This window comes from Euprymna scolopes, chromosome 27 (genome assembly GCF_053919585.1).
Source record: "Euprymna scolopes isolate OS-2025 chromosome 27, ASM5391958v1, whole genome shotgun sequence".
NCBI classification, from domain to species: Eukaryota; Metazoa; Mollusca; class Cephalopoda; order Sepiida; family Sepiolidae; genus Euprymna; species Euprymna scolopes.
In genome coordinates this window covers 49,493,477-49,508,947 of record NC_136508.1, presented here as the reverse complement: position 1 = coordinate 49,508,947, position 15,471 = coordinate 49,493,477, and positions in this window count along the sequence as shown.

Below are 15,471 nucleotides of genomic sequence, written 5' to 3'. Positions count from 1 at the left end.
ATTCTGCCTTGACAGAGTTCAAAATAGACTTCGTGTTTTGGTGGGGGATGCCCTTTTCTCTTCCCTGCAGCCTCTCTCCCACAGAAGAGACGTTGCGAGCCTGTCTTTGTTTTATCGTTATTTCCATGGCAAGTGCTCGTCTGAGCTCTAATCTCTCATCCCCCCTTGCCAATCTTTCACCAGAAACACCCGTCTGGCTGAAACTACTGTCAATAATTTTCCCCACTCTTTATCTGTGCCTAAATCCAAACGTAAATTCCATGAGCAGAGCTTCTTTCTCAGAAGTGCACGATTGTGGAACTCTCTTCCGTTCGCCTGTTTCCCACCTGACTACAACTTGGATGTCTTCAAATCCAACATAAACAAATTCCTGGCAAACCGCCCCCTTAAGTAAGACACTCTATCAAATCTCCAATACTAATGATTACTTCAATACTATCTCATTGATTACTGTACATGCAATAACCCTTATCCCTGAGTGGCCTCCGGGCCTTGATAAGTGGTGACCCCCATGTAAAAAAAAAAAAAGAACTCTTGCACACAAGCAATTATAAGAATAGCTTTTCTTAAGTTATCTATTTTATTGAATGAATTCATTACTGTTGATATTAGCAAAACTATTGCACATATATAGATAAAATAGTACAATAAAATTAGAAATGAATAACATCAAATAATTATTTTTTATGTATTAAAAAATACATACACAAATTAGTCATTCCAATGTCACATAGTGCATATGAGTGTGTGGGAAAGTAGCAGCAGCAGCAAAGGATGGCTGGCTTGTAAAGAGATTAGCAGCAGCAGCGGTAGCCGAAAAATGCACATATGCGAACTAGGAAGTGTGCGAGAAGAGAAAGGATAAAAGGAGAGAAAAATACACCACGTGCTCGGAAAGAAGCAAAGTGTGATGTCGAAGAGAATGGATGTGTAAAGACGATGATGAAAATGGCCAGCATGCGATCGGAGGAAGGAGAAACGTCACCAGGTAAAATGAACATGTGGCAGCGAGATATTTTTTTTAAGTGGTGCCGAAAGTAACGGTAATAAATATTTATTTGTTTTGCTTGTTTGTAACGACAATGGCAACGTTACACCAATGACCGTCCTTAGATCAGCACGACTCTTGGGAAAACCCTTCATATCAGACAATTGCTATTCATTTGGAGAGTTCCGCCTTCTTGGGAGGAGCTAGTCTTCCCCAACATCATGGGGAAGCAGAAACTAGCCTGCAGCCAACCTTCATTTTTGCGCCTGTATGATTCTTAACTTATTCACGTCAAATCAACTTTTTGATTGACATCGATAAATTTGAACGCTTTTCACTTCCTGACGCGTCTTAGCGTAGGAGTAAGATCTCAGCTTTTCTTTCACTTTCTTCTTTTCCACCTTCATGTCACAGGTTCGAGCCTGCCTCCCGACTAAAACTTTTTTTTCCCCCAAACAAACACTCAAGCAATGCAGGGCACCCTCCACTAATCTATATATACAAAAGGCAAAACGGTCGCGCGCATTTTTGTATGTCCAAGAAAGGCTTTTTTCAGGGGTTTCTTGACAACGTTACTATTTTTTAGAACTTTTTACATACTCCTTAGATTATAATATCTACGATTTGCGAATGGACGTCATATCTACATTTATTTATATTGGTTTTTAAAAAATTTCCTCTATTCCGTTCTTTTACGTGTTTGTTCATCTTTTTCATATAAATAAAATGAACCTAATCGGAGCGAAGGTATAGAGCCTGGCCTTTCGTGCCAGGACGTCTTGAAAACAATTAGCTTTGATCAATGTCGGGGAAAGCCTTTATATCAGACAAGTGCTATTCATTTCGACGCTGCCAGAGTTACCCCTTTTTTGGGGAACGGTCCCATGGGGAAGCAAATAAATACCACGAGAAAAAGCGGAAAGCTTCACTGACCCCCGGCCAGGCTTTAAAGCCACTTTCATTTCTGCGTCAACTCCTATGATTCTCAACTTAATTATTATTGAGTTGACAACTTTTTCATTGACATCACTAAATGTGTACGCTTTTCGATTCCTGTCACGGCGTAGTGGTAAGAGTTTTCTTTCACTTTCTTTTCCACCTTAGCATCATGGGTTCGAGCCTGCTTGTCTGCCTACTAACACATTTTTTTTTTCTCAACACACACTTCCAAACACCCCAGGCAATGCCGGGCACCCCCATTAGTTTAAGCTATAAAATAAACTAGCAGGTCACCTGGTTGCAAAATATGCATAAATATTATATTTTAATTCATGCCGATTTCTTATTTATTATTATAGAGCCAGGTTATGTCCAAAAATTCAGTACGCAAAGTTAATGTCGGAAGTAGACTTGGTTCACCTAAGTATGGAACAGAAGTCACTAAGCATGAAACGAAATACGAAACCATATGAAACCACTTCTTGTTTTATTATGAAACAATAAAAAAAATAAACTTTTGTTTTTTACATTTGAAATTAGAAATGCAATAAAAATTCTCATTGTTTTTTTGTGTGTGATAATACAAATGTTTTTTTTGTGTGTGATAATACAAATGTTTTTGTGTGATAATACAAATGTTTTTTTTGTGTGATAATACAAATGTTTTTTTGTGTGATAATACAAATGTTTTTTTTGTGTGATAATACAAATGTTTTTTTTGTGTGATAATACAAATGTTTTTTTGTGTGATAATACAAATGTTTTTTGTGTGATAATACAAATGTTTTTTTTTGTGTGATAATACAAATGTTTTTTTTTGTGTGATAATACAAATGTTTTTTTGTGTGATAATACAAATGTTTTTTTGTGTGATGATACAAATGTTTTTTTTGAGTGATAATACAAATGTTTTTTTTGTGTGATAATACAAATGTTTTTTGTGTGATAATACAAATGTTTTTTTGTGTGATAATACAAATGTTTTTTTTGTGTGTGATAATACAAATGTTTTTTTTTGTGTGATAATGCAAATGTTTTTTTTGTGTGATAATACAGATGTTTTTTTTGTGTGATAATACAAATGTTTTTTTTGTGTGATAATACAAATGTTTTTTTGTGTGTGATAATACAAATGTTTTTTTGTGTGATAATACAAATGTTTTTTGTGTGATAATACAAATGTTTTTTTTTGTGATAATACAAATGTTTTTTGTGTGATAATACAAATGTTTTTTTTGTGTGATAATACAAATGTTTTTTTGTGTGGTAATACAAATGTTTTTTTTTGTGTAATAATACAAATGTTTTTTTGTGTGATAATACAAATGTTTTTTTTTGTGTGATAATACAAATGTTTTTTTTGTGTGATAATACAAATGTTTTTTTTTGTGTAATAATACAAATGTTTTTTTTGTGTGATAATACAAATGTTTTTTTTTGTGTGATAATACAAATGTTTTTTTTGTGTGATAATACAAATGTTAAAAACAAAACAAAACAAAAAACTATTTATAGAAATAGATTTGATGCGCTCGCATTGGGGCTACGATAATCCCTTAGCAACAATTTTTGCTGGCTAAAAACCAAATCGAAAGTGTGCTACAGGTTCAAATACTGCATATATGAAATTTCAACTCTGTATGCCACATATTCAGAGAGGAGTTTGGTAGAGTCTTTCGCACGCACAGAGACAAAGTTACTTATATATATAAATATTTCTGTGTGCTAGAACATATTTATCTGTCCCATCGATGAAATGTTGCATCCTTCTGCCTGTTTTACAAGTATTTTAATGGTGGATGCTCCAACGAACTACAAACTCTTGTACCCCCTCGATGTAAATACGCCCGACAAACCTGACAAGCAGCAAAGTCTCACCTCTACACAGTAGAGATCCCTAGATGTAAGAAAGCCTTCTACTCTTACAGAACTGCTAGACTTTGGAATTCCTTTCCGGGTTCCTGCTTCCCGAACTGTACTGACATGCAGAAAATCAAGTGTAATGTGACCAGATTCTTTTCATAGTACCCCTGCAACTTATATCCCTGATAGTCAAAGTGGCACTGTGCCTTGTTTGGGGTGAAAATGTAATTAAAAAAATTTTTTTTTATTCAACACAATTATACGTAATGTAAAAACGCTGCCTAAATAGATTCAGTGCAATAGTTAAATGAAATTAATCATCTAATAAAAAACCATAAAACTGAATAAGTAATTAACGTTCCTTTTTTCCAAGGAATATGCATAGTCGCTCGCATATCCATGACTGAGTATATCAAGAAGTTCTGTTAAATAATTTTTAAACAAAAAAAAGTAGGATCTGGCCTTCGGGCTAAAAAAACAAAAAATCGATTTATGAATCTTAAGTAGGACAACCCCTGGAGTGAATGTGGTATAATGATGATTGAAAATTCTAGCTAGAAAAATGATACACATATATAAGGTACAGTGATAAGGATGGCCATAGACGCCCTCCCCAACACTTTGGAATGGCCTAGTGCCTAATATATTTTTGTATTTTTTAGAGATAAATAAATTTTTTCGAGTGTAGTATCTGTTCTGATGTTACAATTAAGTTAATTTGTCATTAGTCAATCTAGGAGTAACCCTTCTATTTATTTTTGCTTACTGCCAAAGAGCCCCTTTTTGGGGAGCTGGTTTTCCCCTACATTAAATACGACCTTGTATCAGATTTTGCTTTCGAGGAGAAGCACATAAATACCAATAAAAAACGTAGGCTTTTAATATCAATGTCAGAGCAAGAAAAAACTGAACTCTATAGATAAATATAGATATATTGCATATCTATTAATAATGTTATAGATCAGATCAAGTTAATGTTGTATCATAGGGTTCAAGCCCAGTCTTTTTTTTTATTTTACATAGGCATCACTACTTATCAAGGCCGAAAGGCTACTCAAGGATAAGAGTTAAAGAGTGTACAGTAGTCAAAAGGACAATATAGTAATCGATAGTAATGGAAGCTCGATAAATTTGTTAACTCAAGTGTAACGGCTCGCCAGAAACTTGTTCACATTGGACTTGAAGACAACCATATTATAGACAGCTGGAAAACAGGAAAACGGAAAACAATTCCACAGGCGTGCAGTTCTAAGAAAGAAGCTTTGATCATGGAATCTACGTTTAGGTTTAGGCACAGATAAAGAGTGGGGGGAATTATTGATAGTGTTTTCAGTTAGACGAATGTTTCTTGTGAAAGTTTGGCGACGGGGGGGGGCATAGATTGAAGCTCAGTCGAACAGCTCTTATATAGATAGAGAATTGCATAGCAGTGAGATATCTATCCGACCATTTTTCCAGCGGCCTTGGCAACAGATTTGATGTACGTATTCCATTTAAGATCAGGAGTAAAGGTCAAGCCCAGAAGCTTGTCAAAACTTGAGGCCTCCCCAAGACAAGAGCCATTCATTTTAATTGATGCCAGATGGGGATCAGAACGTTGATGATGTAAAGATAGAAGCTTGGTTTTAGATGCATTAAAAGTAACCAGCCACCCTTTTCCCCATTGTACAACGTGATGAAGATCAGAGGAGAGAATTTGGTTGTTTACTGTCTTGAACTCAGTTTTGAACTCAGATTGGTAGCGATTTATTTATATTCATAAATAAATCACTACCCAACTATCTTCAGTCATATTTAACCTCAGAAAAAAAAAACCCAAAAACCCTAGTCATTTGAGCAGAAGAACGCTTAAAATATTTTTTTCCTTTCTGTATATTTAAATAGTGAAGGCCTTTTCGCAAAACACTTCAAAAAGTTTTTTCCCTATTAATAGATTTTCATAACCACTTTTTGAAATCTTTTGCAGAAACCAAGACACTTATACACATTCACATACATGTGTATATGTGTTGGTGCGTGTATATATATATATACATATATATATATATAGTCTGTTTATTATACAAACATTGTAGGTTACATATGTGCATACATGTTTCAGTGGAGTCCCAATTAAAAGAGACCCACCTCGTCATGTATGCACATATGTAACCAACAATGAACAGACTATATACCAGCTCCGTCCTCAATTGAGCACTCTTTAATAATCATGCGGGTTTCATTGGATTTACATCTAGGAAACCAATCTATAGAACAATTATATATATATATATATATATATATATATATATATATATATATATATATATATATATATATATATATATATATATATATCATCTACGTACACACATATTATACGGTCATGTAATACATCTTGTATAGATTTTTAGTATTTATTTCATATATATATATATATATGATGGCAACGTCTTTCAGGCGAGTGCCACTCCCTCAGTCCATGAGCCCAAAAATGACTTCATCGCCACAGGACCATTTTTATAGACAAATGCCTGAGGGAATATCTATACACAGATGATGTTACAGAGTCTTAGCTTTGTATGGCAGCTAAGTCTCTCTCTCAGTTCAAAATGTTGAGATCCAGCAACAAGCAAGAGCAAGATAGCCAGCAACAAGTTAAACTGCAAACCAGTACTGGTCTTCCGCTTTATGGTTTTTTAAATCAGAGATTTGCTTCTCCTAGAAAGGTTGCCTTCACCACGGCTTACGGGAGCCCTCTCCACCCCAGCACACGCATGCATACACACAAACACACATGGTGCTAGTTGGCTGTTGACCCCAAAAAAGGGTTCATTCACCCTTTGAAGGGTTTTGTTTTTAATCCTTCAGGGAGACTAGCCGCTCTCCTCACCAAACAAGTCTGGTGGGGGAAGCAGTTTAGTCGCCGGTGACCCGACCATGAGTCAGGTAGAACTGGGTTACATGGTACCAGTAGCATATGACATGACCTGATATATATATATATATATATATATATATATATATATATATATATATATACACATATTTACATATATACATACATATATATCACATCATATTAATGCATTGGTATGGCGTTAATGACTACGTTAAAATTAAAGATATTGTAAATATCACAAAACAATTGCAACTACTCTTCCGATTATTTTCGGATTTATGTAATCATGCCCATATTCGTTTTATTTTGTTTTAAAATTGATGAGTTGCTATTCCTCTGGTGAGTCAGGGCGGAAAAGATTAGAAGATTGACATAATAATTATATGAATAGTTCTGTGCTACAAAACAGGTGCTGTCAAGAATTGAATATTTTAACATGCTGAAAGAAATAAACGGTAAGATGGACAATATTTTGATATTTGGAATATAGACTTTTTGTCATTTATATATAAACTGTGTCAATCGCTTTATTGCAGATTAGTAAAATATCAATATTTCATTAAATATGTCACAAAAAAATGAAAATTGTATCATCAAATGTCTGTTTCAAGGTTAGTTATTTCCCAAAATTTTATTCAAATCCATGCGATATTCATGAAGTTATGACATTTTATTTATTATCAAGGAATTTATATTGTCCATCGCATTATTGTAGGTCTTTTAAAATGCCAAAAAGGGCGATTAACGGTTATCGAAAAGGAAAGGATTGTTGCTGGACTCGCAGAAGGATTGTCCATCAAAGATTTAGCTATGGAGTTGGAAAGGGATCCAAGAACTTTGGATTTATCCATGAACAACCCCAACACTAAATTCAGAAAGGATAAGGGCACCAGGAGAAACCTTTCATGATATTTGGAAAATTTGTAGGGAAGTCAACCGAAACCCAAACAGCACTAGTGTTTCCATTTTTGCAAGAGCTGGAATCGCTACAAGATCCAGGCAGGTCTGATGTAATGTGTTGAATGAGATGGCAAGGAACATCAAAACTATTCCAAGGCCTCCATTGAACAAACAACATAGGGAAAAACGAATTACATGAAAATGTCCTATTTACAGATGATACCCGTACTAGTCTTGCTGATCCGGATGGATGGGCCAAAGTTTGGAACTCGAACGGAATTCCAACCCCTTACAGAGTTCATTGCATACAAAGAGGTGGAGGTATCATGTTTTGGGCGGGAATCATTGAGGATAAGTTGATTGGACCATTTTGAGTTCCAGAGCGTGTAAAACTTATCAGCAATGTGTTTGAATTTGTAGGTCTAGAGTTGTAAGCCATATTTAGTTTCAGAACAGTTTCTGATAGTTAGTTTCTGATGATTAGTTTCTGATGGTTCTCAGTAGACAGAACAGTTTCCGATGGTTAGTTGTTCTACACAAGTCCTGGAGGTGACTGGTTCTCAGTAGACAGAACAGTTTCCGATGATTAGTTGTTCTACACAAGTCCTGGAGGTGACTGGTTCTCAGTAGACACAACAGTTTCCGATGGTTAGTTGTTCTACACAAGTCCTGGAGGTGACTGGTTCTCAGTAGACAGAACAGTTTCCGATGGTTAGTTGTTCTACACAAGTCCTGGAGGTGACTGGTTCTCAGTAGACAGAACAGTTTCCGATGGTTAGTTGTTCTACACAAGTCCTGGAGGTGACTGGTTCTCAGTAGACAGAACAGTTTCCGATGGTTAGTTGTTCTACACAAGTCCTGGAGGTGACTGGTTCTCAGTAGACACAACAGTTTCCGATGGTTAGTTGCTCTACACAAGTCCTGGAGGTGACTGGTTCTCAGTAGACAGAACAGTTTCCGATGGTTAGTTATTCTACACAAGTCCTGAAGGTGACTGGTTCTCAGTAGACAGAACAGTTTCCGATGGTTAGTTGTTCTACACAAGTCCTGGAGGTGACTGGTTCTCAGTAGACAGAACAGTTTCCGATGGTTAGTTGTTCTACACAAGTCCTGGAGGTGACTGGTTCTCAGTAGACAGAACAGTTTCCGATGGTTAGTTGTTCTACACAAGTCCTGGAGGTGACTGGTTCTCAGTAGACAGTTCTCAAGTTAGAACCCACAGAACAAAAGATTCTTCCCCTGTTGACACAAAGAAAGCATATGCGAACTTGCTACCGAAAAGGTTTAATATTTATGGAGCAATTCTGGTTTCTGATTGGTTGGTAGCAGGACATGAATTAATTTGATTTGTCAGTTCCTAGCAATATTGTTTATAAATAGAATTTCCCTACTGTGGGGGATCATACCCCATTATAATACATTATGATGGGATGTATCTCCTAGCAGCTTCGGCTGCAGGGAGACAGGGTAGTAGTACTCGTCAAGGATCCGTTCTTTACACTCTGCCCGACAGGTGAGGGGCCGGAAACCGTACCAGCACCTGTCGGACTGAGGTACACCACTTGGGTATCACCTAGGAGGTCCACCCTCCCAGGCCTTGCCACCCAGCTTTCCGGTGGGCCAAGTTTATTGCTTGTCGCCTGAGGCGCCCCTACTGGGGAATGCCGACGGAGATGCCCAGGCAATTTTTGTTGAGGCAAGGGTGCCCCATCCTTTAGGGGAGCTTGCCTATTCCACACTTTCCAGCCTTGTGCCACATTTTGCTACGGTGCACAGTGAAGGAATAACTACCCCATTATAAGGCAAAAATATTGCAACCCCCCACCCTATTTTTTTATAAAGGGGAAGTCCCTTTGGTTCATTCTGCACAAAAATAAATATATATTTTTATATTCAATTATACATAATGAAATCAGAAATCATTTAGATCTTAAAATTTTAGCATGTAAAAAACCGCCATTTTTAATTTTGTTCAAATGTCAAACATAAATATATATGTGTACAGAAAAGAGAAATAAAAGAAATGGATTTTTATTTTTACTTTAAAAAAGGGGTGGGCATGTGGAAAAAGGAAGCCATTTCTTAAGGTTGATTATGCAGATTTGTTCAAAAAAATATATAATTATAAAATTCAAATCGTAACGAGTGATGTAACTCACTTTCCGGTTTACGACATCCGGTTGTGCATGCGCGCATAAACATTAACCCATAACAGCGTAAACAAATAAACACAAATCGTTTCTTTTGCAGAATTTGACCTGCGCACTGAAATATAACCACGTTATTATTTCGAAATTATTATTTAACATGGGAAGAGTGGGGGTCTTTTGCAACTATTCTTTATTACAACTATACTGTCGCTATTTTCTTACAACTAAACAACCTTAACCCGTTGACAAACATGAGAACAATTGTAGTAAAGCCAAGACTACTATTACTATTACTATTACTATTACTACTCTCTATCCATCCCTTTTCCATTCTTCCTTCCTTCCTTCTTTTTTTATTATTTGTTTATATTTCTAGATACAAAATAGTTGTGTGAGAACCGTGAATTTTTTGACACATTTACTAATCTGTTTCAATATTAGTTTTATCTTATTTTATTTATTTAGGTTTTATTTTTTTGCTTCAGGTTTTATTAATTATTTTTTTTTTTAGATTTTAAGTTACTATAACTTGGTTGAAGGATTCCAATATGGGGTTTTCATCCTTATATTTCTCATCGGTAGGTTTGTGTGCGTTTTTGCTGCTAAATGACTTTCGTCAGCGTTCGATTCGTAGGAAAATCATGTTTAATTTTCGATTTTTGAGCGATTATTCGGAAAAATAGGTAACTTTACACGAATAGGGAGGATTTTTTTTTTCATGCTTGAGTAATCCGTCCGTGATTTTTCATTTTAATATACTTTCATAGAAATGTTTCTGTTATGTAAAAAAAAACCCTATTTTCTTTGCATCACAAATGTCACGCTCATACATGAATTCCATAGCTAATATAACATACTGACCCAACGGGTCACGGGTATTCTAGTATATATATATATATATATATATATATATATATATATATATATATATATATATATATATATATAGCTAATCAATTATGACTTTCCTTTAAACAAGAAATATTCCAAAAGTAATACTTCCTATTTTTTTATTCTGCCCGAAAGTATCAAAAGAAGTTGCAACTTGACTTGTTATGATGACTGAACTTATGCATTCATGACCTGAAAGTTTCATCTCTCTATTATAGACATTGACGGAGTGAGACTAAAAATCAATCCCTGTCATGGACGTGCATCAGAAGCAGAGATGTGTCATTAAATTCTTGTCAAAAGGTGACTACGTAGAAAAGTAAATTCTGGAGCATAGAAAGTCTCTCATTTTAATAATACCACTCCCGTCTTCACAGTTCTTAATCTTTTTGAGTTAAAAAAAAAATAGTAGGCTTTACTTTTGGTACATGACAACACATACTCCGGACGCCTATGCACAGCCATTGTTCATAGCTAGCAAAAGTGTATTGAAAATGGTGGTGACTATGTAGAAAAATATTTCTGGAGCACAGAAGATCGCTCGTTTTATTAGTACTACTTCTGTCTTCGTAACTCTTTAACATTTTGAGTTTAAAAAATAGAAGGCTTTACTTTTGGAATGGCCCTCGTATATAGTAAATAGATTTACTTCTTCAGTTTTTACGTGGGGGATTATTGACGGGGTGGGGTAGTCTGTTCTATCGATTTTACATAAAATGTCTCCCTTTCCCCAGAGTTAAGACACTTATATGCCACAAGTCACAACTATTTAATTTATTTAATCTTTGGATTATTATATCGATTGCATACCAAATCCACAGTTTATAATTTAACTGGCAAGAAGACCTGATGTTGCTCGGGATTTAATAAGAAACATTCTCTCATCTTTTCTTACGCTTATTACAAAAAAAAATTTTTTTTGCTCAACATACACCTCCAAACACCCGGGCAACGCCGGGCTGAAATGCTAGTCTATATATCTATAAAAGTGAACGTGTCCGTGTGTATGTGTATGTGTGTACATTTCCCTACGCAATAACTTTCTCAATTTTCAGTCTAAAGACTCGAATTTTGATATATAGGGTACTGAGATTTGGGAAAATCTTTGTAATCGGTTTTCGGCCAGAAATTTAATTGTTAATGGGTCAAAGTTCAATGATTTGACTTTTGAGAACTCTACCAAACTCCTCCACCAATTTTGGGTCTAAACACTTGAAATTTTAGATATAGGTTCCTTGGACATGGATCTAACTTAATAACTTGATTTGAGCCCAAAACAATAAAGATTAAGGGGTCATAATAGGGGTCAAAGTTTAAAAAGATTTGACCTCTGTGGTCTCTACCAAATTACTCAGACAATTTCTGGTCTAAACCTTTGAAATTTTACATAAAAAGTATTCAGAGATAGGGCAAGCTTTTTCATCGGTTTAGGTCAAAAATTTTCAGTTACCAATATATAAATGTATATATGTATGTATGTTTGCATGTCTGCCTAAAACTTTCGACAAAGGCGACGGATTTTACTAAGATTAGTATCGTTTTAAAGTTTGACCTTTCATACGACAAATATCAAAAAATTGGCTAAAAACATTAATATCTTCACCTTCAACTAGGCATTTTTCTACAGGGAGGAGGTCGCTTTTTTCGCCAATATTTTTGAAAGTTATCCTTTCCTTTCGATTGTCTAGCCTTAATTTAAACATGAGTCACTTTAGATTTGGCGGTGGTCGTAACTGCAAAGATGTCAGGTTTTTTACCCCGTTCTTTTCCTCCTTTGCGGTATAGGTTCGAGCCTGCCTTCCTACTACCACTTTTTTTTTTTTTTTTTTGCTCAACATACACATCCGAACACCTGGGCAACGCCGGGCTTAAATGTTAGTATATTTATAAAATTGAATGTGTCTGTGTGTCTATGTGTCTGTGTGTGTGTCTGTGTACATTTCCCTACACAATAACTCTGTCAATTTTCAGTCTACAGACTCGAAATTTGATATACAGGTACTAAGATTTGGGAAAATCTTTGTAATCAGTTTTCGGCCAGAAATTTTGCTGTTAAGGGGTCAAAGTTCAATGATTTGACTTTTGAGAACTCTACCAAACTCCTCCGCCAATTTTGGGTCTAAACACTTGAAATTTTAGATATAGGTTCCTTGGACATGGATCTAACTTAATAACTTGATTTGAGCCCAAAACAATAAAGATTAAGGGGTCATAATAGGGGTCAAAGTTTAAAAAGATTTGACCTCTGTGGTCTCTACCAAATTACTCAGACAATTTCTGGTCTAAACCTTTGAAATTTTACATAAAAAGTATTCAGAGATAGGGCAAGCTTTTTCATCGGTTTAGGTCAAAAATTTTCAGTTACCAATATATAAATGTATATATGTATGTATGTTTGCATGTCTGCCTAAAACTTTCGACAAAGGCGACGGATTTTACTAAGATTAGTATCGTTTTAAAGTTTGACCTTTCATACGACAAATATCAAAAAATTGGCTAAAAACATTAATATCTTCACCTTCAACTAGGCATTTTTCTACAGGGAGGAGGTCGCTTTTTTCGCCAATATTTTTGAAAGTTATCCTTTCCTTTCGATTGTCTAGCCTTAATTTAAACATGAGTCACTTTAGATTTGGCGGTGGTCGTAACTGCAAAGATGTCAGGTTTTTTACCCCGTTCTTTTCCTCCTTTGCGGTATAGGTTCGAGCCTGCCTTCCTACTACCACTTTTTTTTTTTTTTTTTTGCTCAACATACACATCCGAACACCTGGGCAACGCCGGGCTTAAATGTTAGTATATTTATAAAATTGAATGTGTCTGTGTGTCTATGTGTCTGTGTGTGTGTCTGTGTACATTTCCCTACACAATAACTCTGTCAATTTTCAGTCTACAGACTCGAAATTTGATATACAGGTACTAAGATTTGGGAAAATCTTTGTAATCAGTTTTCGGCCAGAAATTTTGCTGTTAAGGGGTCAAAGTTCAATGATTTGACTTTTGAGAACTCTACCAAACTCCTCCGCCAATTTTGGGTCTAAACACTTGAAATTTTAGATATAGGTTCCTTGGACATGGATCTAACTTAATAACTTGATTTGAACCTAAAACAATAAATGTTAAGGGGTCATAATAGGGGTCAAAGTTATAAAAAAATTGACCTTTTTTTTTGCTCAACATACACCTCCAAACACCCGGGCAGCACTGGGCTGAAATGCTAGTATAGTAAAAAAAAAAAAAAAAAAAAATGACATTTTTGAAAAATGTCACGATTAGAGTGTTATATATATCGTTTATAATTCACTAAAATTGGATAGACGTATTTGAAATTTTAAGGTCTACTCCCAAAGCTCTCTTAGTAGAGATACATACAGAAATAGCTCATTGAGGGACACAGAGATTCAGGACCACTTTCATTGTCCTTCCCAGAAAATTTGACACACATGATTTAAATTTCTGTAAAATATGATATATTTAAAGTTTTGAATGGGGTTCTTGTGATTAAATAATAAATTGTTAACTATTCGGTACTTTCAAAGGTTGCTAATGTTCTGAGTGAAAATGAGTTTTGGGGAAGGAACTGGATTTGAAATCGTGACGCCCAGGTTGTCAGTCCATGTCAGTAACCACTGAACCATTGCCACCAATTTATACTAATTTTGACATGATATGTAAGTGCATAATGTTTTCACCTGAAATGCGTTGGTTTGAAAGATCACCCAATCTACACAAGCACTAAACGTTATATTTTCCTAGTTTGTTTTATTCCATCCGCTATCTCTTCATCTTCTATATATAAAGTCAATTTTTGTTTGAAAAACGACGTGGCTTCACTTAGATCCGGGTCAGACCAGTTCATCGTTGGCGGGAAATGTGGCATAATGTTTTTTTTTCTTATTTGAATGATATGTATGACGAAAGCCATTTGAATGGCATAATATGTACAGCATAATCACATTGACACATCGTTTCTCCTTAGATCACCGAAATTAAGCAACATTGAGGCTGGTCAGTATTAGATGGATAACAAATTTGGGGATTCCAGGTGCTGTATATCGGAGAATATCGACACCACCCTGCAAGAGTTGCAAAAACCTAACATCGTCATCTCCTCTAACAGGGAGATACATGCAACTGGGGACCGCTTGTTAATTTCATACTCCCATGGAACTTCCTCCTTTGGAGGAAGCCGGTTACCCCTCCCCCTAGTGTTAGTGCCATTTCCATTTTTATTTTTCCATTTTATATCAGCCAACTTATGTCACAGTACCTCAAGCAGTTTGATTGGATTGGAAATTTTAGGGGTACTACCAAACTCCTACTAAAGGAAGATGCAGAAGTTTTTATCAACCCTCCACAGATATGCAATATCAACAAATAAAAGGCAAATTGAAAGAGGAAATTAACAAGATCCTTGCGAAAGATGTGCTCCAGATGAACATACAGTTTGGCATACAGCAGAAAGAAAGACGGGTCCCTCCGAATATGCATGAACTCATAGAAACTCAATGTCAGCCTTAAAAGATGTCAGCACAAAATAGAGACAGTGGAAGAGCTCAACCCAACCGTTGCAAAAACCGAGACGTTCAGTAAACTAGGATACTAGTCAGTCCACTTGGATGGAGAAACATAACTGTTGACAACTTGCAGGATGCAATTTGGACAAGAATACTGGAAGTGTCTACCGTTTGGTCTCAATGTCTCACAAAATATCTGCAGTTAAATGGGCCGGTAAACAGCAAAACCAAATAAAATAAAGGCAATCAGCAAAACTTCAGCTAGAACTCGTCACTGTCAATTTTCTCTCTCAACTTCCAGCACATGTTCTCCCGACCACCTCTGCCAACAGGCATTTTATTAGA